The sequence below is a fragment of the Ambystoma mexicanum genome, chromosome 3q (assembly GCF_040938575.1).
Source record: "Ambystoma mexicanum isolate Mex_15411 chromosome 3q, UKY_AmexF1_1, whole genome shotgun sequence".
NCBI lineage: Eukaryota > Metazoa > Chordata > Amphibia > Caudata > Ambystomatidae > Ambystoma > Ambystoma mexicanum.
The window spans coordinates 1,236,881,632-1,236,909,367 of NC_090926.1; positions in this window are offsets into that span (position 1 = coordinate 1,236,881,632).

Consider the following 27,736-nt stretch of genomic DNA (forward strand, 5'->3'; position numbering starts at 1 on the left):
CTGGTCTTGGGAGACCGGGGAGAATTTGAACTGAGTATCTGTTTTGTTTTCGTCAGTGTCCGGAACTGTGGGTGTTGCGCTTTTGCTGGCTAAGAGGTTCCTTTTGACAAGTATTCTGTTTTGGAGGGTAAGAATTTTGGCAGCTACAGCATTTTGGATGGCTGTGCACCATGGTTTTCTGGAATTGATGAGGGTGGTGGATGGGGGGGATTCCAGTTCCCTAAGAATTGTAAATAGTTCTTTAGAATTGGAGGCGGCGTTGTTATACGTGTGTTATGAGAGTTGGCTTTGTGGGTTATAACTGCGATTTTGTACGTTTTGTTAGCTGCTAAGTAAGCATTCGCCGAAGTAGTGTTTAGGGCCTTTTTTTGTAGGTGTTCCAGTGCACCTTTGTTGCGCCAGAGTACAGGTAGTTCCTTGTTGAACCCAAAATTGGTTCATTTGGCAGGGCGGGGTGTTTTAGTTTTGAGTGGGGCTACGGCTTCGATGGTGGACTTGAGACAATTGTGGTACATGGAGCAGATAAGAGCGGGGTTGGAGACTGAAGGTGGGTAGGTTTTCGAGGATTCTGAGAGGAGAGGGATGAGGCAGTCAGCATTGAGATTGAGAGTGTTTCTTGTTGTGATGGGAGAGGAGTGGAGAAGCTACTTGCAAGCTATGAGTCTTGATGATGAAGCTTATTAGATAGTGGTCCGACCAGTTGATTTTGGAGATGGATTTGATAATAAGTGAGGTGTTTAAGGTTAGAATCCAATTCAGTATTCTTCCCTTGGAGTGAGTGGGTGAGTTGACAAGTTGAGTGAAGTGCATTTCTTGGAGTGCCGAACAAAAGGCACTAGCTTTGTGATCAAGTTTGTCATTGTAACCTAGGTTAATGTCCCTTAGTATGATGAATTTGGTATTGGGCTTTAAGTAAGGGGTGACAAGGAGTGGAATATCTGATTCAGGATGATTAGCATTGTTGGGAGTGCTATATATGATGAGGAAATGTATGGTGGATTTAGGGTCAGTGGAGAGTTTAAGGAAGAGAAGGTAGTAGCCGTCAATGGGATCTAGTGGGCAAGCTCTGAATTGTAGGGTGGATTTAGCTATAATTGCTACTCCACCTCCTGATTTGTCTTGGTGGTCAGCTCTGAGTATATTATAATCGGGGGGGGGGCAGGGATAGTAAGGGCCCAGAAGCTTGGTGGAGCCATGTTTTCGTGATCACTAGGAAGACTAGCTGTTGGTCAAGGATGAGGTCATGTGTGTTTCTAGCGTGGGCTCCTAAGGATCTTACATTGACAAGGGCACCTTTAACATTGGGAGCAGGTTCAGGCTGGGGGTTGGCGGGCCCAGTAACAGTGGTAGTGAGTGGGTTGAATGGTTTGGGCAGCGCAATGATGTTTTTTTGTAACGTGGTGGCCTTAGCAGTGGTTGATTTGGTGCTTTGAAGCGTTTGTTCTAGGGTGTGGAAGGGTGTTCCCTTGGTGGACACCTGAAGGATGCTAGTGCGTGTAGTAAGTCTCATTTGACTAGTATTTCCTTAGATGGGATGAGAGATGGCCAATAGGGTTTTAATCAGCCTAGACATGAGACGTTTGCCTCGCAAGAGCCCTGTGCATGGTGTGGTGAGCATTGGTGGGTTTGTGCGGTCAGAGGTCAAAGAAACTGTACATGGTAGGGTAGGGGTTTTGGTAATGGGTGTAAGTCTGGGTAGGTTGGTTACTGGGGAGGGTGTCTGAATAGCAAAGGGTTGGAAGGGTCGGTCCTTGGGAAAGAATGGGGTGGGGTGGGGTAGTGGGAAGTGTCGGTGACAATGCAGTTAAGGCAATGTTGAAATGAGCATAAGCACCTGCTGTACATAAAGGGGGAAAGTGTGTATTAGAATCGGTGGTCATTTTGTTAGTCACTGATTATTAAATTGTAGCATTGCCGAGTGATGACAATGGGTGGACTGAAGTAGCGAGGATGTAGGTCTTAAGCGTGGTAAGGGGGTCCCTCTTGTCTTACCAATGTGTGATGTCATTGTAGCGTTATGTACATTACTTAGCAGCTCATTGTGAATGTCTTACCCCGTCTCTTATTTGTTCGCCTTTTATTCCCCCTCTGAATGATAAGAAAGGGGTTCTGGAATTTTATTCTCTTTAGAAGGGGTTTTAAGAACCTTTGCTGATGTTTCAGGAGATTGTATTTTCCCCAGGATCTCCTATAGGTGATTCTCTTTGGGTAATTTATTTTGCTCTCCTGCCTTCAACTTGTGAGAGTTAGATGTATCTAGTGTACACTCTCTTTTCCCTTGCAATACGTTCGAGAATAAATTCTCTTAATGAGGGAGCTTTGTATTTCTTGGGTCTCGAGAGATGCTGATTCTCCGGGGACGGGAAGGGAGGTGTTATAGGAGACTCACTAACCCCTTCTGGGTCTTTGGCGGTTTTCTCTGGTAGGGAGCTCCACAGGTTTTCGTATATAAGGGTTCCCAGTTGAGTACCACACATTTTAACTCATTTCAATACCATATAAGGGGAAAGATCTCTATGTCCTGCTTCTTGAGGGGTACCACATAGATGGCAGAGGTGGTCGAATATCCGATCTGCAAGTCTAGAGAGATCACAATGTTATCCTTCTATCCTATGGGATAGCATAGTTATAGGGACATCAGAGTTAATAGCTATTTCCGTCTATCGTTTTTCGGTCAGGGAAAATAGCTTGAGAGGTCAAGGAGAAAAATTGTACTCCCATTTTCTGTACCAAAGGTGGAAGGGAGGTGTTATGCTCTCCAACAATGTCTCACCATTGAGGGGAAAAGGAGTTTGGGAGGATTTGTCTTTATTTGGATTATCTGCAAGTAACAGGGTTCACCAACTGTTATCAATTGGATCAAATCCCATGGCTGACACCATATGTATGCAACTCATGGTGGCAACAGTAAAGACAGACACACATGATCACAGTTCAAGGGTGTTTATTGAACAATGTTTGTAGGGTGGAAAGACGTGTAAACTAAACCTAAATCTAAGATGGGAGCAAGCGTCGACAATCAAATAAAAATAAGACAGTCCTAGTTGCATTGTGTCAAATAAAAAGGGCCTATACTAAAAACCTATTGCAAAACCTTACAACTAATACAAAAAGTGTGTGGGGTGGTTTTCAAGAAAAGAAGAAAGTGTTCTTAAATAATATGTCAGGATGCAGTAGCTTGGGTCTCCCTTCCCCATGTTTTGAGTAAGGGGTAAGGTGGGATCTTGGAGCACAGCACACACTCCAGCTTTCCCCAGCACGAGTCCATAGTTCTGTTCTAGATTATCAGGAGCCACGATGGCCAAGTCTCGTTTCCCTTGAAAGTCTCTTGCCTTCGTGGGCCTGATATATTCGAACTGCAAAAACAAATGTTTCTTCAACAAATGAAAGTTTGTTTGTTGCTTTTGCTTAGGATGAGGATCTTTCACCTCTGGGTCCCCCTCCTCTGGACGCTGACCCCTTAACAGTCCTTATCAATATCAAGATCTTCGGTGGCTGAATCTCCTGCTTCCGAGTACTGGATGGGTTCACAAAAAACAACTAACATACACAAAGTTCTGCACCATATGTCTCTCTGTTATGACTTCACCCCTGGTTCCCCCTCTTCTGGGTGCTGACCCTTCACATATCGTATTCCACAATTTTTGTATTAGTTCTTTTCTGAACTTTGGGTGATAGCTTCACCCCTGGATCTCCCTCAGTCTTGCTCAGACCCTTCTCAAATGTTAATGTTTTTTAAAACAGTTCATAGTGGACATTCCTCGGTAGGGTTCACGTTTGTCAAAACACTGTTCCTTGGGACTTTAGACATGCCCCCTCTTCGCCAGCATCCCTCGGTTCTCTCTTGCTAACTGCTTCTGCATGATTCACTTCCCTCTCGTCGTCAGCATCCCTCAGTCGGGTTCACTCTTGCTGACTGCTTTCTCTCAATGCAAGATTCACTTCCCGCGCTTTCAGAGTTTGTAGATGAAAGTCTTTCATTTTTACAAGGATTTTACTAGACCTCCTGTATGACCACTTGGACCTATTTTGGCGGCTCTCCTATGGCCTTGTGGTATCTGTAGTTTCACTGAGATGGGGATCGACCAGAATCTCTTGAGTTAGCACCCACGTGGTGCAGGTTTCCCTCTGCAGCTGGCCTCCCCGTAACACTTTTCAAAGTTCATCCACAGTTCACTGAACTTGGTTCACACTTGCCACTTTGCGCTTTTCATTCAACACAGCCGGTTCTTATTGGTTCTCCCCTCGACTCACTGGCTGTGATGAACCTCTTGGCTTTCGGCTTCACTGGGGTCAAGGCCGGTACCACGGTCGCGGGAGCTTTCCTCGCTCCTGCTTATCAATATAGGCTTGTCATGTGTACCGTTGCCACCTGCTGCAAGACACTTGTGCTATTGCTCGTGGTCTTATGTCCTATTCCACGAAGGTTCCATGGGCCAGGGACAAAAAAGAAAAAAGGCAAGGTTGCTTCTCTCCTCGCCGCCCTCTCGATTCCCGCCACCTTTCTCCTTCTCTTGAACTACCGTAACTGGTTAGCCGTCTCGTCGTGCTGTCTGCCGTGTTCACCTTGCTCGTCCTGTGCTCTCTTGCTCCACCTTTTGTCCCTGTGGGGAAAAGAAAGGGCCATCTGGTGTGTGTGTTTTAAGTCAATTGCCTGGCTTTGCATGACCCTTGTGTCAGGACATGTCAGGTAAACAGTTTTATTACAAGTGCATTGTAAAACAGTGTTTGTGATGGAAAGGGATGAGTGATTGCTGGTCACTTTCGACTGGGAGTCCGAAAAGTGACAATCAGAATGACAGGATTGGTAAGGTTTGTGGGACAAACCAGAATAGTTGGGACTGTAAAATAAACAAGGGGCATTGTGGGGACTGTAGTGGTCTGTCTGAGCAGGTTGGGGTTGCAGGAAATGATAATCAGAGGCACGAGGAGAAGAGTGACCGGAAGCACTCGGATAAGAACCATGAAAGTGTCAGTCTGTGGTTCTTAACAAGTTTACCAGATGTGAATAGGTTGTTGGCCGTACCTTTGGGTAAGGAAGATTCCCTGGGATGAAGGGATGATGAGCGGGAATAGCTTATAAAAGCTTCAGGGACTTTGTTCCCCTCACCATCCTCCCCTTGATGGTACCGCGTCTCACCTGTAGTATTCTCTCGAGCATAATCCTGGGTTCTCCTACCCAGGTGATCCGTGCCCAATGGTCCACCCCAGGAAGTGGATCCAACAGCAATGGTTGTGTCCTGGCCACCTGAATAAGGGATTCTCGAGATCTTAATGGGAGAATACCCTCAGGTTTCTAACATGCCCTTCCCCTATGCTGTTTGGACAGTGGTGTTTCATGTGGAAATTCCTCCATGGAACACCTAGCATGTAGGTCCAAGGTATCCAGCATACTACTGAGATGGCTATCGTTGGGACTTTTAACCTCTTCCCGGGTGTTCAGGTCTTTCGGAGGTGATGACTCAAAGAGTTCTTTTACTTCTCTTCCTCTCTCAATTTTTCTTTCCATTTTTTGAATATCCATGAGTTCCTCTTATATTGCTTCAGGACAGATTTCTATTGCATGGCCCCTCTCTCCACAAAATAGGCATGCCTCCAACTGCGAGGGTTCAGATATATCTCGAGATATAGTAGATGTGGATCCTCTCTTACTCTTATTCAGGGGGCTTAAGAAAAAAACAGGGTGTTATAGTTTTCTCGTTTTCTTTTGTTTTTGTTAAACGCGTTCTTTATTGGTACACTTGAGCAAAACATGGCACAGATACAGTGAGACATCATAGTCAAAACATGAATCGGAGCCTTGAAACACTTGTGTATAGGTACGTTATAAATACCATATCATATCACATCACAACATTTGCACACAAATCTTGTCAGGTTCAACATGTAGAGTAAAACGAAAAATGATCCAAGGACAGTCAATAAACAGCAGTGAGTGGGGAAGATGAGGGTCCCAATAAGGATGGAATGCACAAGTCTCTGACGGAAGGGGTCAAGCCTCCAGGGCTAGGGGCACAAAGGCTGTGAAGCCACATGTGAGTCAGACGTTGGGCTCATGCCTAGGAGGCACATCCTGAGCGGAGCCCATATGTCAATGGGCCGAGATTGGAGTGATTGCATATATGCACTTTGGTCTTCCTTGTCATTTGCTCACACTAGATCTTTTAGCCAGTGGTCTTTATTAGGAGAATGCATGCTGGTCCATTGCAACAAAATACAGTATTTAGACAAAAGGAGACACAAACGTGCAAATTTACCCACATCGATCCAAGGGGGATAAGGGATATGGAAGAAGCACGTCAGGGGGATAGGATCAATAGTTTGACCAGTCATATCAGGTATCATTGCACATACATCATTCCAGAATGGTGAGATTCAGAGACATTCCCACAATGTGTGAAACTACCTGGCATTAGGGAACAGGCAGCATGGGCATGCTCCGGGACCCTCCTTAGCAAACAGGTGTAGTCGGCCAGAGGTATAGGGATAGCGTTCTAAGACCTTTAGCTGAATTAGTCTAAATCGGGAGTTACATGAAACTTTGTTTGTTTGTGCACACATATTAGACCATAAGTCATTGTTTAGTTCCAATTAGAGGTCCACAGCCTATTTGGATCGAGCGTTCCAATGTGGTATTGGAGCGTGAGCCTGGCTCAAGCACTATATTGAGGACACAAGTCTGCGGCAGTCGCCCGGTTTCACCAAGTAGCCCAATAAAGTGTTATTTACGGGTATGGCTGGGAACCTATCCCACAGTCTCTTACAGGCTTTACGTAAACAAACATATTGCAGCCACTGCAAGGTTCTGCCACCAGTCAGTCCTGGCACATCAGTGGCCTGTATACAATTTCCCTCCACGAACAACGTCCCCAAAGTATTAAATCCCTGTTGCTTCCAACCTCTGCCGTGAGTCTGGCGGGGTCAAGGTCACTGTCGCTCGCCTCCATGCCCGGGAAAACCAGAGACCGGAGATCACCCTCTCCAACCGAGAGTTTCCCGAGTTGTACATGTGGGAGGGGGGGGTCTTCTGTGAACCAGAAAGCCGCGAATTGTGCCTTCTGGCCAACCAGTACAATCGGAAATTGGGTGCAGCAAAGCCCCCCTGTCATATGGTTGTGTGATTCCCATTTCAACCGCACAGAGCCAGAATACCGTACGAATCTGCAGATCACACTTTCGAATTCCTGAAATAGCCCCCCCCGGGCCATAGTGGGACATTCAAGAACAAATATAGGAGTTTAGGCAGTATGGACATTTTCAGGAGTGTTATTCTGCCGGCTATTGTAATGGGTAGGTGGGACCAGCGTGCAAGCTTAGTGCGTAATTTAGTCATATATGTTGTATAGTTGTGTTGTCGTGTACCAAGAGACGGTTGCGGATGACTGTCAACCCTAAATATTACATTTCAAAGTTTCAGGAGCCCATCTGAAGCCCTGGAGATCATGAGGAGGGACAGTAGCTTCCGTGAGGGGGGGGGAACTCTGATTTGGAGCAGTTTACACGAAGGCCCGATAGTTCCCCAAATTATGAGATGTCCTGCATAATAGGGGCCAAGTGTTTCTGTGGGTCGCAGATGTACAGCAATGCATCATCTGCATAAAGCAAGATTAATTGTGGGTCTCCAACCATCCTGACCCCCCGGTGCCTGTGTCGCAACCGTATCGTATCTATGCGATAACAGTAGCAAATATCAGAGGAGACAGGGGGCAGCCCTGGCGGATGCCTCTGTTATTGTGAACTGTGGAGAAAGCAGGCCATTAGTACACACCTTGGCCACTGGCGACACATGAAGGAGGGAAAGGGCTTCTAGGAATCCATGGCCAAAGCTGCACCCCGATAACACTGCATACATAAATCACCCGGATACAGAGTCAAATGCTTTTTGGACATCAAGTGGAGCAGCCACAGCCTGGACCCCGGGGTCAATTTGTGCTAGGATGTTAAACAAGTGTCCTAAATTTAGTGCCGTGGACCTGCCCGGGATGAAACCGGATTAATCCGGATGAATGATGTGCAGCATGGCTGGCATCAGACGAGCAGCAAGTATTTTGGCGAACACTTTCACGTCCATGGTAATTAGAGAGAGGGGGTGGTAAGATCTGCATTGGTCAGCAGGCTTCCCTGGTTTCAATCGGACCATGATGACCGCCTCTCGCATGGTGGGAGTGAGCAACTCGGTCTTGAACGATTCCTGCCACACCTGTAAAAGGTAGGGGGCAAGGATCTCTTTGTAATGTTTACATAATTCGGCTGTAAAACCATCAGATCCGGGAGCCTTACCGGAGGGTAATTGATCGATAGCTTGGGTGATATCATAATAAAGGGAAACCGGGAGGGCTAGCTGGGTTTTGCTGTCCTGGGAGAGTTGACTTAGACGGAGACTATTAAGAAACAAGTCTATCTTCGCAATTGTGCATGAGCCTTTATTCGTGTAGAGGTCAGTGTAAACGTTTGTGAATACTCCATTGATGGCAGCAGGAGTATGTGCGAGGACACCAGAGGTGTAGGTCACAGTAGGGATACATCCACTGCCGGTATTCTTGACGGGCCATGCGAGCCTGTAATTTTCCAGGTCTGTCACATTCACCATATCTTCTGACTGCCGTTGGGTTGTCAAAGAACCTAACTTTACGTTCTGCGCTTATTCTGAAGGAGTCGATGGCTTCTTTGATTTGTGTTAGGGTGGCCAAGGAGAGATCCGACATCAGTCCCCGCTCTAGTTCCCCAAGATTATCTTTGCACTGCTGAATGTTATGTTATGTCTTATCATTTTAAGAACACAGAACTCGGAGGCCAGTGCTATTCCCCTAATATAAATGTTTCCCACAATGTACAGATCCCTCATTTACCTCAAAGAACAGCTTTACGTGTTATTCCATGGTGGATACAAAAACAGCATCCTGTAATGCTAGAGACTTAAATCTCCAGGTATTGCGAAGTCTAAAAAGTGATGGTAATGTCAGGGAGATGACGACTGGGGAGTAATCTGAATAGGTGCGTGATAGCGTGCATGTTCTCACTACGCCTCCTAGGAGTGTTTCTGAGATGAGCCACAAGTCGATGCGGGAGGAGGAGGAGTCATGGACAGAGGAATAGAAGGAATAGGATCGTTCTACCGCATGTAACGTCCTCCAAGCATCCACCAGATCCAGTGACTCCATGCCCTCCTTGATAGTGGTAGCAGCGTGTGTGTGTGTCCTCTGAGTGTGGGTGGACCTGTAACGAAGTGGGTCAAGGATAGTATTAAAGTCCCCACGCCATAGTATAGGAATCAGCCAATATCGTTCAAGCTCATCACTTATTTATTTGTAGAATTGGGGGTCATCGATATTGGGGCTGTATATGTTCATTAGTACCAACCCCCTACCTGCTAGAGAACTGTACACCAGGATGTATCTGCCCAAAGGGTCCAATTTTGTATAGTTGCACTGGAATGGAAGAGATTTATGTACCAGGGTCATGACCCCTCTAGATTGTGAGGAATAAGATGTATAAAAGCGATGAGCGCCCTAATTATTAGCTAACCCCTTGCAGGTTGCCGCGAGGGCATGGGTCTCCAGCAGGAAAAGGATATTAGCCCTATGCCTGTCCACCAAGAGGTTATCTCATGCCGTTTAAGCTGGTTGTCCAAACCCCATACATTCCAACAAAGGAGAGTTAATTCCTCCATCGTGATGTGACATTTGTAGTAGTTTCACCCACCAGGGTTTGAACTGCCCCACAAGTCGACCGAGCATAGTTTTTTTATAGAACATTCCCAACTCCCCTCGCCCCACACCGCCCCTTGGAATATGGCAATTAAGCCCCCTTCAGAACACCCACAACAACAAACGCAACCTTGCCTTAGAAGGCTGACGCATGGGCCCAACCGGGCCATAATTAGACCTAGAAACAGTAGAAAATAGGGATATGTACCAGCAGCTATCGCACAACGCATCCTGGAGTAGCATGATAATTCCCACCCACCTCGCTGCACCAAAGTGAGAAGGTTGCTTTCAAGAGGTTTGAGAGGTGGAGTAATCGGAGAACAAGGTGCTAGCTACGGCTACTCAGTGGGATCACTGCGAGAGTGCTAGGTTGAAAGTGGACGACCAACATGGGCAGGTACAAGAACTGAGTTTCACTCAGGGTTAAGGTGCTGGCATAGTCTCATACAGAAACCTCATGGCTTTGTCAGGTATGGTGAAGAAGAAAGTTTTGTTACTCCATTCGACCCGCAGTTTGGCAGGGTAACATAGCGTATTTGATTTTGTTTTCACATAGCCGTTTCTTCACTGCTAGGAAAGTCTTCCTCCCCTGCTGTACGGCAACTGAGAAGTCCGGGTAAATATGTATCCTGGTGGATCCTAGCATGAGGTTGCCCTGCTCCCTGGCTGCCCGAAGAATTGCATCTCGGTCATGGTAACCAAGTATACGAATGATGATGGGTTGTGGGGGGCTCCGGGCCTGGATTTAGGAGCGAAAGATTTGTGTGCTCATTTGACCACAAATTGTGGTGACAATGAAGCATTTAGCAGTGGTAGTAGGGTGGATTCAATCCATTGTTCGAGGGAGGATTCAGCGTTACTCTCCGGGACTCCAATAATGCGAATGTTGTTGGGACGGGAACGTGATTCCAGGTTGTCATACTTTTTCTCCGCCTGGAGCACCCGCCTGGAGAGTGTAGCTGGTTCCGATCTCATAGTTGACATGTCGTCTTCCACTGGGCCAACCCTCGTCTCGGCCTCTGTCAGGCGTAGATCTGTTCTGTCAATGCGCGTTTTGATGGAATCAATGGTTCTGGTCATGTCGTCCAGCGGATTGTGTACCTTAGCGAATCCTTCTTGCATACACGCCATAACCTGATGTGTCTCGGTAAGTTCCATCTCAATAGGTTCCAATTCAGCATCAGCAGGTACCTCGTCCAAAGGAGAGGGTCTAGGAGTTGATTTGGTGTAATGGCTCATTGAGCGCTGGCTCTTGGACCCCCCTTTAGTATTCATGCATAACGGAAAAGTGATGTATTGAAGATAGCAAGTGGCCAATTAGACTCCTCTGGGTAATTTTGTTTTGAGCCTCGACGTTCTTGGGCCAGGTAGGAGCCAGTCTGGATGTAGGGGAGAAGGATATAGGAAAGGCACCAAACAATGTTGACAGTGTTCGCAATCAGCGCCAGGCAGTCATTCCGGCCTGCCAGTGGTCGATGGTAGTAAGCAGAATAAGTAGCAACCCAGAGTGTTCAAGGCCTCAATGGGGACTGTTCCCAGACATATGTCCAATTAGAGCTAGAATTGGGTTGGATGTTCAGTGTGGTCACAGGGTAGGGTATTTAGCGTGCCAGCAGGAATAAGGACCAATGCAACAGGACATATCACTGGGTATTCACCCTGTTAGAGCAGTGATGTGGCCTCCCTGCAGAGCGATGTTGGTGAATAGTTTTGAGAGGAACAGAGGATATGGGAGGAAATCTCAGACAGCAGCATAACACAGGCCCCCTGGGAGAGTGTTATGGCGTTGCAATCCTGTCAGAGCAGCACGGCAGGGGAGGTAGGAAAGGGTGTCTCCCGCAGGGTCTTACAGCTGGTGGAAGCTGCTGTCTCTGCTTATCCCACGGGTGGTCTGTTATCAGCAGGCAGGGAGGGGGGAGTGAAGGAGTGGGCAGGGTACCCCGTGTCCAGTCGGAGAGCCCACTGATCTTCAGGCCTCCCGGGTTATGCCTCAACAAGGTCCAACCTGCCTCCGGTCCTCCGGTAGCTCAGACGGCTGGGCGGAGCGGGGACACTTGTGTCTGCTGTCCCTCATCCTGCCTAATACGCGGTGGTTCACACCAAGGCACCCAGGGCCTCAGAACTGTTGGAAGCAAGCTTCCTGGGCACACAGGATCGTGGGATTACTCCAGGCTCCAGCCCGAAGCGCAGGCACCAACAGCGCACACAGGCGGGCCAGCCAGGGTCTCCGGCCCTCGCTGGCTCTCATACGCCGCTTGAACTGCTGTGTTCAGTTTACGGCAACCTGGCATCCAAAAAATGCCAGGTGAGGTGCAAAGGGTGTTGGAAGTGTTCCGGTCATCCACCAGAGTTGCTGTAGCTGTTGAAGAAGAATATATTAGACTGCAAACGGCACAGAGAGCGGGAGCTCTATTAAGGAGCCACCATCTTTGGCACAATGCAACAGCACCCCCCATAGTTTTCTAGATTTTGACTTGCCTGGTCAATATAGGGTTTTCTTTGTATCTCCTCGCTCGGGTGTCTTGCCTCTGCCTTTAATGATTCGGTCTCTGCTCTCCCCTAAAAATAGTACAGTTGGTATTCTGGGATGTTATTTTCGGTACAATGATTTTTAATACTTCTTTCTGATGTTTCACGAGATGGTATTTTCCCCAAGATTTCATATATTGGGTTCTCTTTGGTCATTTGTTTCAACTCGGATTTCCTCTGTGTTTCCTCCCCCAAACTCCCCTCTTCCTCTGTCCTCAGACTGGGGAAATGGGATGATTCCTTCCCTCTCTTCTGGAATGAGGTTGCGAGTAAGTTCTCTAGCGACGGGATTTTGTACTTCCGTTGCCAAGAAAGATGATGATCTATAAAGGGTACTACTTTTAATGTTGCAGGATTTGGGTCTTCAGGGAAGAGGAAGAGATGGTCTATTGGAAACTTATCAAACCCACCTGGGTTTTTAGTGTTTCTATCAGGTGGGGAGTTCCATAGGTTCTCATATGTAAGAGTTCCCAGTACTTCGCCCCGCTGAATAGTTTTGGGAAGGGAAGAAAAGTTGAGTACAGCCAATTTGGGCTAATTTCTGCACGATATAAAGGGAAAGATCTCTATGCCCCACTTTTTGACGGGTACCACATAGATGGCAGAGGTGGTAGAATAAACTATCCGTAAGCCCAGGGATATCACAATTTTATCTCTTTCTTGGATGGGGCAGGTGTAGGGATATCCGAGGTAATAGCTATTTCCCTCTATTGTTTTTCAGTAGGGACAAATAACCTGAGAGACCAAGGGGAAGAATTGGACTCCCATTTTCTGTTCTAAGGGCTGGAAGGTGAGGTCATTCTCTCCATCGATTTCTCAACATTGAGGGCAAAGGAGGTTTGATAGGGTTTGCCTTTTGATTCTAAGACTTCTGAGGGAAAGATCTCTATGCCCCACTTTTTGACGGGTACCACATAGATGGCAGAGGTGGTAGAATAAACTATCCGTAAGCCCAGGGATATCACAATTTTATCTCTTTCTTGGATGGGGCAGTTGTAGGGATATCCGAGGTAATAGCTATTTCCCTCTATTGTTTTTCAGTAGGGACAAATAACCTGAGAGACCAAGGGGAAGAATTGGACTCCCATTTTCTGTTCTAAGGGCTGGAAGGTGAGGTCATTCTCTCCATCGATTTCACAACATTGAGGGCAAAGGAGGTTTGATAGGGTTTGCCTTTTGATTCTAAGACTTCTGAGGGAAAGATCTCTATGCCCCACTTTTTGACGGGTACCACATAGATGGCAGAGGTGGTAGAATAAACTATCCGTAAGCCCAGGGATATCACAATTTTATCTCTTTCTTGGATGGGGCAGTTGTAGGGATATCCGAGGTAATAGCTATTTCCCTCTATTTTTTTTCAGTAGGGACAAATAACCTGAGAGACCAAGGGGAAGAATTGGACTCCCATTTTCTGTTCTAAGGGCTGGAAGGTGAGGTCATTCTCTCCATCGATTTCTCAACATTGAGGGCAAAGGAGGTTTGATAGGGTTTGCCTTTTGATTCTAAGACTTCTGAGGATAGGAGATGGAAATCTCAATTTGGATTATCTACATGTAGCGGGTTCTCCAACTATTATCAATTTGATCATATCCCACTTCTGACAACATATGTAAGGAACTCATAGTGGCAACAAGTAAGACAGACACAAATGATCACAGTTCAATGGTGTTTATTGAACAATGAATGCTGTATGCAGGTTGGAAAAACGCTTAATCTAAACCTAAATCTAAGATGGGATCAGGCATCAACCATCAAATGAAAATAAGGCAGTCCTACTGGCGTTATGTCAAAACAAAAAGGGCCTATAGTAAGAAACCTATTGCCAAACCTTACAACTAACACAACAAAGGTGTGGGATAGTTTTCAGAAGAAAGAAAGAAGTTTTCTCAAATAATATGTCACTATGCTGTAGCCTGGGTCTCCTTTCCCCACGTTTTAAGCACGGGATAATGTGGCATCGTGGAACACAGCACACTCTCGAGCTCTACCAGCACAAGATGATAGTTCAGCTTTCAACTATCAGGGCCGTCGATGGCCAAGTCTCTTCTCACTTGAAAGTCTCTTGCCTCCGGAGACCTGATGTCTTCAAAATAATATAACAAAAGTTACTTCAACCAAATGAAAGTTCTTTTAGGGTGCTAATGGTTCACCCCTGTGTCCCTCTCTTCTAGGCTCTGACCCTTCTCAATTCTTAGCTGCAGTTCATGTAGGGTGATGGCTTCACCTGTGGGTGCCCTTCTTCCGGGTACTGACCCCTCACATATCCTATTCCACAATGTATATATAACAGTTCTTTTCTTAATGAACTTTGGATGATAGCTTCACCCTTGGATCTCCCTTGTTCGAGCTCGGACCCTCTTGACTGCCAGTCCTTGGGTGATGGCTTCACCCCTGGATCTCCCTCTTTCAGGCTAAAACCCCTCTTGACCATCAGTTCTTGGGTGATGGCTTCACCCTTGGATCTCCCTTGTTCGGGCTCTGACGCCCTCTTGAATCTTAGACTCCCTGGGTGCAGTTCACTATGGCTTTTCCTTCTTCACAAATCTTAATGTATTTTTAAACAGTTCCAGCGGACATCCCTCGGTCGGGTTCACTTTTGTCAACACACTGTTTCTTGGGACTTTAGACTTTGCCCCACTTCTCTGGCATCCCTCAGTCGGGATCACTCTTGCCGTCTCTTTGACACAATTGAATGTCGTTGGGATTCACTTCCCTTGCTTTTCTACTGTTCTTAGATTAAAGTATTTGAATTGAACAGGGAGTTTGCTTGACCCTCAGTATGACCACTTTGACCTATTTCGGTGGCTCTCCTACGGCCTTCTGGTATCTGTAGTTTTGGTCAGATGAGGATTGACCAGAGTCTTTTGGAGTAAGCATCCACGTAGTGCCGGTTTCCCTCTGTAGCTGGTCTCCCCTTAACACTTTTTACAGTTCTTTCACATTTCACTTCTTGATTCAAACTTGACACTTTGTGATTCTCAATTAGCACTGCCCGGTTCTTATCGGTTCTCCCCTCGACTCACTGGCTGTGATGAACCGGGTGGCTCTCCTCTTATTGGAGTCAAGGCCGGTACCACGGTTGCGGGAGTTTCCCTCGCTCCTTCTTATCGGCATAGGCTTGCCCCGTTGACATCTGCAGTAAGACACTTGTGCTACTGTTCGCGGTCTTAGGCTCTATTCCCCGAAGGTTCCTTTGGCCTGGGACAAAAAGGGCAAAGTTGCTTCTTTCCTCGCCACCCTCTCAATTCCTGCCACCTTTCTCTTCTTGAACTGCCGCACCTGATTAGCCGTCTCATTGTGCTGTCTGCAGTGCTCGGCTTGCTCGTCCTGTGCTCTCTTGCTCCACATTTTATCCCTGTGTGAAAAGGAAGGCTGTCAGGAGTGTGTTATTTAAGTCAATTGCCTGACTTTGCCTGACCCCTGTGTCGGGACATGTCAGGTAACAGTTTTATTACAAGTGCCTTGTAAAACAGTGTTCGTGTTGGAAAGGGATGAGTGATTGCTGGTCACTTTCGACTAGGAGTCTGAAAAGTGACCATCAGAATGACAGGATTGGTAGGTTTTAATGGGAGATTTCTCACACAACCCCAAAAAGGGTCTCCTCAATGAGGGCAACATTTCCTATGAAGCAAAGCCTCACCAAAATAACAGGGCAGATGAGTCTGTAAATCAAATGAAAGGGCAAAAAAGAACCACAACGGTGCGCCAAGTGGCAAATTAGAGAACACAGGGCTATAAATATCTATAGACACTCTACTTTCATACAAAAGGCATAGGTACCATGGACACTAACCTTTGTTGGGGAGGAGCTAGCACCTTCCTGAACCCCTCAAGCACTTTACAACTAGGCAAGACTTGTCACGCCCCCAATAGTCCCACCCCCGGCAACCCCTTCTAGCACACAACAAACACCCCAGGACCCCAAACAGATTAGGCCCCACGTACCCCTACAGGTCTGCCGGCGAGTGGGTAACGACGATTGGCATCCAAAACATCTGCACCAACCACGTTCTCCTTTTTTACGTTGGCGAATGCCCTGGCGACTTGCCACCAGGCTCCTGCAGCACCGACGCCATGGGGCTCATCGGGCTCATCGCGCAGTGCTTCACAATACTGGTAGGGCTCATGTTTGGAACAGCAAGACGCGGAGCGTCTGTCGCGTATGAAGGAATGGCACAAAACTACAGTCACGTGTTTTGGAGCATGGTCACGTGACTAGAAGTGCGGTCATGTGACTCAATCAAATGAGCATTTCTTTCATTCAAAAGGAACGCGCTGACTATCACTCAACGCTTCACAGCTGACTCTGTTCATACTGTTTGGCGTTTCTACGGATTTTCTGGCTCTTGTTCTCTCGACCACGGACCGCATTTTGGAATTCTTCTTCGACCTCCCCTGGTACCTTTGCCTCTACTTTGTGATTTACCGGACTCGACCTCGGCCATATCTCTGGGACTGATTTTGGATTGCCCTCTGCATTAACAAGGAATATTTGCATTTACGACCTCGGATTGCTCATTGGATTGATTCTGGACTCCCCTGCTTGTCTTGGTTCTTGACCCAGCTTCTCCTGCATCAGGTGTTATCATCATACAACCGAGTGCCATCCAGGTTACCAACTGTCGACAACCGCCGCCGGCTACTGCAGACCCCTGTCACATTACATCTTTCACTGGGTTTCCTGCCATCTGTATTGGGTAAGCCTTCTTGTAGGTATATTACCTTGCTCTAGATTGGGACTGTTTCCATTGCTTAATCTAATTGTTTGCCTTACAGTGGTCAGGGGGGTCCTTCCGGTGTTCCTGGTTCCGGCTGACGGCACTCTACACCTGTGGCCTCAAGGACTACACGAGCAGTAGTATTGTTATTTTGCTCGTGTGGTACTTGGGGACGGAGGTTTCATCATCTACACGACCATCAAGTCTTGACAGACTGTGAAGCCCTCTTTGGTCATCTGGATGATGGAATCCGCTACCGGGGACCCCGTGACTGCTCTAATGCAAGTTGTCACGTCCATTAGAACAGATATGGCGGCTGCCACAACTGCAATACACCATCGCTTAAATTCCCTATAAAGCGCCACCCACCCATTACCGGCTGACTCTGAATTCGGAGACCCCACACCCTCAAATCTGGGCCCTTACACACCTCCCACACCACCAACACCTGTGGTACTTCCTACCCCATTCCCTCTAGCAGCCCCTGAGAAATACCAGGGCGACCACAGGAAATATCGTACATTTATTAATCAGTGCAAGCTTAATTTTCTTTGTCGACCCCAGGTGTTCCACGATTCAACCACCAAAGCCGCCTTTTTGCTCTCCCATCTGACACGAATAGCAGCTACCTGGGCTAACCCCTTCCTGGAGAACGATCACCCGGCTCTCTATGAGTTTGACCTCCTGGTGAACGAGATGGCCAAGGTTTTTGATACCAGGTATAAAGCCCAGTCTCGGGATCTGGAATTATTGGATCTAGCTCAAGGTAGACAGACCATGATAGAATACATCACATGGTTTAACCAGTTATCCGCAGAGACATCCTGGCCTGAAAAGAAGAAAGCCATGGTATTCTATAGGGGTCTGTGTAGTACTATGAAGCCCTCTCAGTAGTCCCTTCGCTCCCAGCTTCCTACTCCGACCTGGTAGACCTAGCACTTCAGGTAGACGCTCGGAGAACTGAACGCCGGGCAGAAATAGGTCTTTCTGCCAGTCAATCTCTTCCTTCCCCAAATCATGCAGGTGAACCCATGCAAATAGGAGGGCTACGAAGCCCCATCACCCAGACCAAAAGAGAACGTAGAAGAACAGACAATGCATGCTTCTATTGCGGCCTCAATGGACACTACGTTAAAGAGTGCCCTCGACGCCTAAAGAACAAGAACACAGGTTTTCAGAAAGCTTGTCCTTGAGTACGGGGGACAAGGTGAGCTTGTTTCACAACCCCGGGAAGGTTCCTACCTTCGGTCCTGTAAAACCAGTCATAGTCCAGGCCGTACTTCATCCTACCAGGGACTGTTCACATTCAGTGCACATTGTTATAGATTCGGGGGCTACCGGTTGTTTCATAGACATCACCTTGGCCAAGTCGATGAATCTCCCGTTGGTAACCAAATCACATCCCGAACCAGTCCAGGCTGTTGATGGCTCCTCCCTCATTTCCGGTCCAATCAAACAACAGACCGCTCCGATGGAGGTGATCATCCAGGGTAATCACAAGGAATCATTGTCCTTTGACCTTATCTCGACTCCGCAGTTCGGAATAATATTAGACATTCCCTGGTTGAGAAGACATAATCCTCTTATCAACTGGGGTACAGGACAGGTCTCTTTTGAATCAGAGGTTTGTCAACACTTTTGCTTGTTGGAGGAGGAAGGCGTTACCAACCCTGCAAGGGTTGGGGGGTCGGAATCAGTAACTATAGGGGGGGACGGTCCTTCCGAGACATTACATACGGTGGGTGCCACCTTGACTGGGGTGCCCTCAGTTTATCATGATTTCCACGAAGTATTCGATAAAGCATCTGCCGAGGTTTTGCCCCCTCATAGGCCATACGATTGCCACATGGACCTGGTTTTTGGGGCATCGATTCCCACGGGCCGTATCTATTCCGTGTCGCCATCGGAAGAAGTAGCTCTGAAGGAATACATCCACCACGCCCTGCATCTGGGCCATATCAGACCCTCCTCCTCACCCGCGGCCAACCCTATATTTTTCGTTCCCAAGAAGGAGGGAGACCTTCGTCCCTGTGTGGACTACAGGCAGCTAAATGCAGTCACTATAAAAAACCGCTACCCCATCCCACTCATCCCGACCTTACTAGACAAACTGACCAATGCTTCAATCTACACCAAATTGGATCTCCGGGGGGGCGTACAATCTGATTCGTATGCACCCTGGGGACAAGTGGAAAATGGCCTTCTGCACTTGCCAGGGATTGTTTGAATATACGGTAATGCCCTTCGGCTTATGGAATGCACCGCTACTTTCCAACGTTTTGTAAACGATGTGTTTAGTGACGTCATGGACATATATGTCGTGGTATATCTAGATGATATATTGGTGTTCTCCTCTACACTTAAGGAACACATAATTCACGTCAGAGAAGTACTAACAGGACTCAAAGAGAACGCCTTATATGCGAAACCTGAGAAGTGTACGTTTCACACAAAATGTTAAGAAAGGAAGAAGGCAATGAATATGGCAAGGGAAATGTGCATACAATACCCACGACTCGTGTGTACTAAAACCCAGGAGTGCAAATAGAATGAAACAATAATACCAATATATGAAAAGGGATGTGGGGTAAGCACTTAGAACCTCCTTATGACTGAAAGGAAAGTCGGCAAACTCCTTACCCACTATGCTATTACAGATACTGACAGCGCTAAGCCCATGTAGAGGGCAAGCAAGGACAGGATCTGTGAGCTGACACTCTGGATGATACTGAATAAGGAACTTAGAAACAGTACTCATGAGGACCGGAAAGACCACTTGAATGTCAGTAAACCCACGAACCCAGTTGATCAAACAGGGACCCAGAAGGCTATAACAGCAATGGGTGGAGGATAACTAAATACATAAGGCCCAAGTCAAGGGGCAAGTAGGAACTGTGATAATAGAATAGTGAGGAAAACAAAAGGCATTCACACAGGGACTAGTTACAACAGCACCCCACACCTAATAATCAATGAGAAATAAATGCAGAAGTGCAATGGAAAACATGGAATGGATCCCAATAGAAAGTAAGGATCAGGAGCAGAGAAAATGATATCACAAAAGGAAACCTTCCCACCCATCCAAGGAGAAAAGGCAGGAAGCTAAATCAATAAAGGGAAAGACTAATGCATCAAGTTTTTCAGTAGCAAAGGACAGCATCAAAGAAACAGAGAACACAGGCAAATTGGGCAGCATCAAAGGGTAAAGCACAGAGAAAGGCTGCCTGCAGACATAGGAAGACAGAAAGGGAAATCCAGAAAGCAGAAATCAATTAAGCACATAAATCCGAAATCCAGGGCAGAGGAACAAGAAACAGGAACTAGGAACTAGGCACAAAAGCTAGGAACAAGCAACAAGGGACCAGTCACAACAGGAACACTGCAAAAATGACCAGCGCTGGACTGAAGTAAACTGAGGCTTTTAAAGCTGCTTAACGAGCACACCCCTCAGGTGTGCCGCCTGCAGCACCTGCAGCCACAGGTGTTGCCTGTCCTCCACCCAACCTTGTCCTGCAAGGGAGGAGGTGAGGCAGTGAGACAGGCATTCTGGGAAGCATAGTCATTAGATTAAAGTAGCATGCTGGCTGCCAAAAACCAGGAATGGATCCGCAAGGGAAGTAACTTGGAAAATAAGGTTTTAGCGCTCCCAATTCATCACAGCACTGTAGCATAAGGTTCGGAGGAAATGTCCAGTAGGGAAAAAAACCCAAAACATGCCCCCAAGTGACGGGAACGGGAGCGAAGGGAGCGAGCCGTGACACTATACCCCCTCCCACGGCCGACTCCAGTCAGCCGTCACCGGCACAAAACATCTTCCTTCCATGACAGGAGCGGTTAGTCTTCGGAGGTGGCACTGACGGAAACGATGACCCGCAGGCAAAAGCAGAGGGACTGGAATGAATAGAATCAGGCCGCAGTCTAGAAGAGCCATAGGCAGGTTTTCGGTGAGGAAGAGACTCATGGGTCGAAGAAAGGCATGAAGGACTTGCAGGACCCGAAGCAGAGTTGGAAGGTCCAGGAAGCTCAGTCTCTGGGAGAGAACAGTCATACATCACTGAGGAGGAAGGCAGGCTGGTGCAACATGCTTTAGACAATGGTAGATGCTCTGGTAGCCTCCCTGCCGAGAGCGGACACACAGGAGGTGAGAGAATAGCAGGTTTCAGGAAATGTTCATGTTCAGAAAAAGAAGGTGGCGGCCGAGGTAGAGGTTCAGATCTTCTCCCATCATCCATCTGGTTCAGGCCTGTGGTTGAGGGTGACCAAGGTTCGACTGCATCTGTTCCACACCTTGGGGGCCTGGAAGTCCAATGGGTTGTACAAGGCTGGCACTCCTGGTGTCAGTCATGTAGCCACCTTGTTGCCCGTGGGATACAACTGCAGGGATGTTTGGCATACCGATAGGAGTGATAGACGCAGTACTTGGTACATCAGGCACACTCGCAGCAGGAGCAATAACAGGCACATCCTGAACTGCAGCAGTTATACCCTTCCTTTGGCTACTTGCACCCGACTGGTGCTGCAGCAGGGGGGCTGTGCCCGTCCCCTCCCTCAGGCTCATGTGGGATCCAGCAACAAGAAAGCTGTCAAGTGGCTGATCTAAACCGGCCCCCAAATGCGAACCGTCCAGCCCACTATCCTGGTCAGCTACTTGTTCGGTGACTGGGCCATGGCGGATGGTATCCATCTCCCTCTCGTAAAACTCCAGGCAAATCCAACGGCCTCGCATGTAAGGCCATCCCGAGTCGTGATCCAGCTTGATGTTTCCGAAGAGAGAGCTGGCAGAAGTCTCAGACTCAGATGTTGCATATTCGGGAGGCGCTGATGCTACAGTCAAGCAGTTGGGAGAATCAACTTGTGTAAAAGGCAGGCATTCTGGTGATTCCCCTGAAGCATAAGAAGGGCAGGCTGGACGTTCATCCGTAATAAATGGTTGGGATTCAGGAGGTAATTCTGAAGTAGAAGAATATGCAACATGATCAGACAGAGTAGACAGGTGCACCTCCGATATTGGCAGCGAGGCTGAGCAGGATACAGGTCTCTCATGAACTGAAGCCAAACTAGCAGTAGGATCTGGGACCGAAGACATGCACTCAGGATGTGCTACCGGAGGCTCCATGGCTGAAGGATAATCCGCTGGATGAGTCACTGTAGCCAAAAACAAGCATGCCAGAGGAAATTCTGAGGCTGAGGGCATGCAAGCTGGAGCCGTCTCGTTAGCTGAAGACAAACTTGTCAAGGTCTTTGGCTCTGACCACGTACATGGTGAAGGCTCTTGAGTGACTGGCAGACATAGCAATTGTTCATTGATTGAAGACAAGTGTGTCAACGATGACTGCAGAGCCGTGGACTGGATAATCGAAGAGTCAATGGTTGTAGGAGGACAAACTGAAGTCCCAGAAGTCGACAGACACATTTGTGGCTCAGGAATGGAAAGCACCTTTAGGGCGGTTGACTCCTTGGCACCAGTAACCAAAGACGGAGCTGTACCCATGCCGTCCCTCTCCTTAGTGGTTGACACAGAGTCTCTTCCTTTGCAGAAGTCAAAATCAACCAGAGGAATCACCATAGTAAAGTCTCTGTTAATCAGGATTTCGTCAAATGTCCATTCCTCTGTCTTAGCTTCTGAAAGTGACATATTAACAATCAACAGTTCAGGAATCGCCTGCCGGGTCTTTGGTTCAGTATACTGCGGAATGAGTCCATCAAAACAAGAATTCTGTACTGTCTTTGACTGTTCGTTGTGACAAAAATTGGCAGAAGGAGGAGCGAACACAGAGGTAGCATTGTTCTCCACATCAGCTTGAATGTGTACTTCAGTCTCAGCAGCTAGATCAAGGGCAGAACCTAAGCCTACAGTAGTGACTGATTCTGTGTATGCCACCATTGTGGATTGTGTTTGGAAATCAGAAGCATGTATGTGTTCAAGCTCAGAATTATGACAAACTGCTACACAGGAAATCTTAGGTAAAGGAGTGACTTGTAAATCTTCAGCTAACAGTAATTCCTGACAAACGGTAGAACAATTGTCAGAACCTGTGCCCTGAATAAGTGCTCTGCTAGAAAAAGGACTTTCACTCCCAATAGATTTTACATATTGACAAGTACAATGACCTACAAAAATCTCCGCACTCAGGGACTGAACAGTATTCACTTCATCAACGGATAAAGTTTGAGGTGTATTCAGAAAAGACTGTAAGGTTTTATTCTCCTCTTGTAAAGTAATGTATTCTTGTTTTAACTCCTCAAGTTCAGCTTTTAGCATGCACCGCCTTAACTGTACATCCCTATCAGTAGGCACAGGGGAAGGCATGGTGGCATCAGGGCTGGATCCTGCCCTAGCCATCAGGATGTGCACTGATTGTACATTGTCATTTACTGCTTGCAATTTTTGTGATCTATACTCTCTTTTACCGACTTGGTCTGTGTTTCCCTTAAGCAGACTACTGACATCAGACCTCTTGGCATTAGGGACTACAGTAAGTACTTGTGCAGAGGAGTAAGCAGTAGACTGAGGGCTGAAAACAGAAGATATGCAAGGAACCCCTCCATTCTTTATGTTTGAATCATGAAACTGTTCAATCTGAGATAAAGCACAACCGGAATCATGGGGTTCAACAACAGAGGTACTCGTGTGTAATAAATCTAGCAGTGTGTTGTTTTCCGCTGCTAAGGCTTGTGCGGACATAGAATCTGGATCAAAATTAAAGACAGAACTAGGATCAGGCAATGTACGATGGGCCATCCTGTGGGAGAAATACTTTGCACGTAAATACCCATTTGTGACAAGGAGTTCATTTAAGTCAGGATCAGTGATTTGATTGCCACAGGTAAACGGAAGGGAAGCTTTCTGTACAAACTTGTTAGTGGCCTTGCTGCCTTTCTTTCTTAAACTGGCCATATTTAAACGGGAATAAGGGCTGGTCATTCTGTTAAGAAAGGAAGAAGGCAATGAATATGGCAAGGGAAATGTGCATACAATACCCACGACTCGTGTGTACTAAAACCCAGGAGTGCAAATAGAATGAAACAATAATACCAATATATGAAAAGGGATGTGGGGTAAGCACTTAGAACCTCCTTATGACTGAAAGGAAAGTCGGCAAACTCCTTACCCACTATGCTATTACAGATACTGACAGCGCTGAGCCCACATAGAGGGCAAGCAAGGACAGGATCTGTGAGCTGACACTCTGGATGATACTGAATAAGGAACTTAGAAACAGTACTCACGAGGACCAGAAAGACCACTTGAATGTCAGTAAACCCACGAACCCAGTTGATCAAACAGGGGCCCTGAAGGCTATAACAGCAATGGGTGGAGGAAAACTAAATACATAAGACCCTAGTCAAGGGGCAAGTAGGAATAGTGATTATAGAATAGTGAGGAAAAACAAAGGGCATTCACACTGGGACTAGTTACAACAGCACCCCACACCTAATAATCAATGGGAAATAAATGCAGAAGTGCAATGGAAAACAAGGAATGGATCCCAAAAGGATCAGGACAGGGAAAATTATATCACAAAAGGAAACCTTTCCCACCCATCCAAGGAGGAAAGGCAGGAAGCTAAATCTATAAAGGGAAAGACTAATGCATCAGGTTTTTCAGTAGCAAAGGACAGCTTCAAAGAAACAGAGAACACAGGCAAATTGGGCAGCATCACAGGGTAAAGCACAGAGAAAGGCTGCCTGCAGACAGAGGAAGACAGAAAGGGAAATCCAGAAAGCAAAAATCAATTAAGCACATAAATTCGAAATCCTGGGCAGAGGAACAAGAAACAGGAACTAGGAACCAGGCACAAAAACTAGGAACCAGGAACAAGGGACCAGTCACAACAGGAACACTGCAACAATGACCAGCGCTGGACTGAAGTAAACTGAGGCTTTTAAAGCTGCTTAACGAGCACACCCCTCAGGTATGCCGCCTGCTGCACCTGCAGCCACAGGTGTTGCCTATCCTCCACCCAACCTTGTCCTGCAAGGGAGGAGGTGAGGCAGTGAGCCAGGTATTCTGGGAAGCATAGTCATTAGATTAAAGTAGCATGCTGGCTGCCAAAAACCAGGAATGGATCCGGAAGGGAAGTAACTTGGAAAGTAAGGTTTTAGCGCTCCCAATTCATCACAGCACTGTAGCATAAGGTTCGGAGGAAATGTCCAGTAGGGAAAAAACCCCAAAACATGCCCCCAAGTGACGGGAACGGGAGCGAAGGGAGCGAGCCGTGACACAAAAGAGGTGAATTCCTGGGGTTTCACATCTCACCTGGGGGGTTAACAATGAACCAATCCAAATTTCAAGCTATTACTGACTGGCCGGTCCCTGTTACATTCAAGCAATTACAATCCTTTTTGGGGTTTGCAAATTTTTACCGGCACTTCATCGCTAATTTTTCTTCCATTGTGGCGCCATTAACTGCCTTGACCAGCCCTCTGGTATCTTTCAATTGGTCTACAGAACATCAAGTGGCTTTTGACACCCTTAAAACCTCATTCACCACGGCTCTGGTCCTACAACATCCGGATCCGGAGCTCCCTTTCATCGTGGAGGCGGATGCATCCTCATTTGCACTGGGTGCAGTCTTGTCCCAGCCTTGTCCAACCACCGGTCTACTGCATCCAGTGGCTTACCATTCAAGGAAATTCGCGCCGACCGAAACACATTACCAAAAAGGAAGCTTCTTGCCATTAGAGACGCCTTTCAGGTCTGGAGACACCATCTCCTAGGGGCTAAACACCAGACCATCGTTTACGCAGATCACAAGAACCTGCAGGATTGGCATCACTGAAGTGCGTTAACAGCAAACAGGTCCATTGGCACCTCTTCTTTGCTGCATATGATTTTGTTGTCAAACATAGACATGGGGTGGTTCACGGTAAGGCAGACGCCTTGTCCCGTTCGCCTAGGGGGGTTCCCCTTCCGTCTTACCCGGATGCACTGTTGGGCAAGGGACACGTAGTATGTGCTTGCACTCCATCGCAACCTATGCTAACAGCTATTCGCCAACGGGTAGTACATCATCCCCAAGCCCTGACTGAATGGGATCCGGTTTTGCAAGATGGGTTGCCTTTTGTTCAAGGGAAACTGTTTTTGCCCACTAGTGACACCCGCAACCAAGCTTTGGCTTGGTCCCACAATGCCCTCATCAATGGCCATCCGGGGCAGCGACGCACTCTAGATTTGCTGAAACGCTGGTGCTGGTGGCCATCAATGCGAAGAGACGTGGAAGCCTACGTGAACACGTGCCCGATATGTGCACAGTGTAAGACACGAAGGGGCCGCATACTAGGGTTATTACAACCTTTACCCATCCCTCCAAGGCCTTGGCATACAGTCTTGATGGACCTAATCACTGAATTACCTCGTATGCAAGGCTACGACACAATATAGGTTGTAGTAGATTCTTACACTAAAAAGGCCAACTTCATACCCTATAAAGGCGTTCCCTCTGCTCTTCCCCTGCCTCGGATGTTCTTTAAATCCGTCTTTTGTCTGTTCGGCTTACCCTATGTCATCGTGTCGGACCGTGGCTCACAATTCACGTCTCGTTTCTGGGTGGCTCTTACCAAACTCCTGGGCATTGATGCACACTTCTCCTCTGCCTACCATCCTGAGAGCGACGGTCAGACTGAGAGGGTAAATCAGGCATTAGAACAATACTCACGCTGTCTAACCCTTCAATTCCAATACACCTGGCTTAACTCACTCCATCTTGCAGAGTTTGCGTATAACAATGCCCTTCATTCATCCACAGGTTTTTCCCCGTTTTACTCACTCTATGGTCAGCACCCGCGTACTCTACCATTTCCTGATTTTGCTCTCACCAGTACCCCTGCTGCTAATGATTGTGCCCGGGATCTTACCTCAGTCCATGCCCAGACCCTCATCCATCTTCAGGAGGCCCAAGCTTCCATGAGAACTGCCGCTTACAGGAAGAGGACAGACGCCCCTACCTATAAGGTGGGTGACCGGGTCTGGTTATCTACACGCCATGTGCACATACCGGGGTGCCACAAATTGCTGCCTCGTTTTGTTGGCCCGTATCGGGTCTCCAAGGTCTTGAATCCGGTAGCCTACCGCCTCACTGTTCCCACCAACTGGAGATTGCACCCGGTTTTCCATACCTCGCTGCTCAAGCCTTGCCTTTGACCCGACTCGCATTGTCTCCCCTCCTGCTCCTGTCGCAAGATGAGTACGAGATTAGCGCCATTCTGGGTTCCCGTCTCTGTAGGGGTCGCTTGCAATACCTAGTGGACTGGCTGGGTTATGGTCTGGAAGAACGTTCTTGGGTTCCCTATTCCGATGTTCATGCTCCACTGTTAGTGGCCCGATTCCATAGGGACTATCCTTCCAGCCCACGTGGTTGTGGGCCTTTGGGGGGGCTCTGTCACTCCCCCAGTAGTCCCACCCCCGGCAACCCCGTCTAGCACACAACAAACACCCCAGGACCCCAAACAGATTAGGTCCCACGTACCCCTACAGGTCTGCCGGCGAGTGGGTAACGACGATTGGCATCCAAAACATCTGCACCAACCACGTTCTCCTTTTTTACGCTGGCGAATGCCCTGGCGACTTGCCACCAGGCTCCTGCAGCACCGACGCTGTGGGGCTCATGGGGCTCATCGTGCAGTGCTTCACATGACTGGTAGGGCTCATGTTTGGAACAGCAAGACGCAGAGCATCCGTTGCGCATGAAGGAACTGCTAAAAACTATAGTCGCGTGTCTTGGAGCACGGTCACGTGACTAGAAGTGCGGTCATGTGACTCAATCACATGAGCATTTCTTG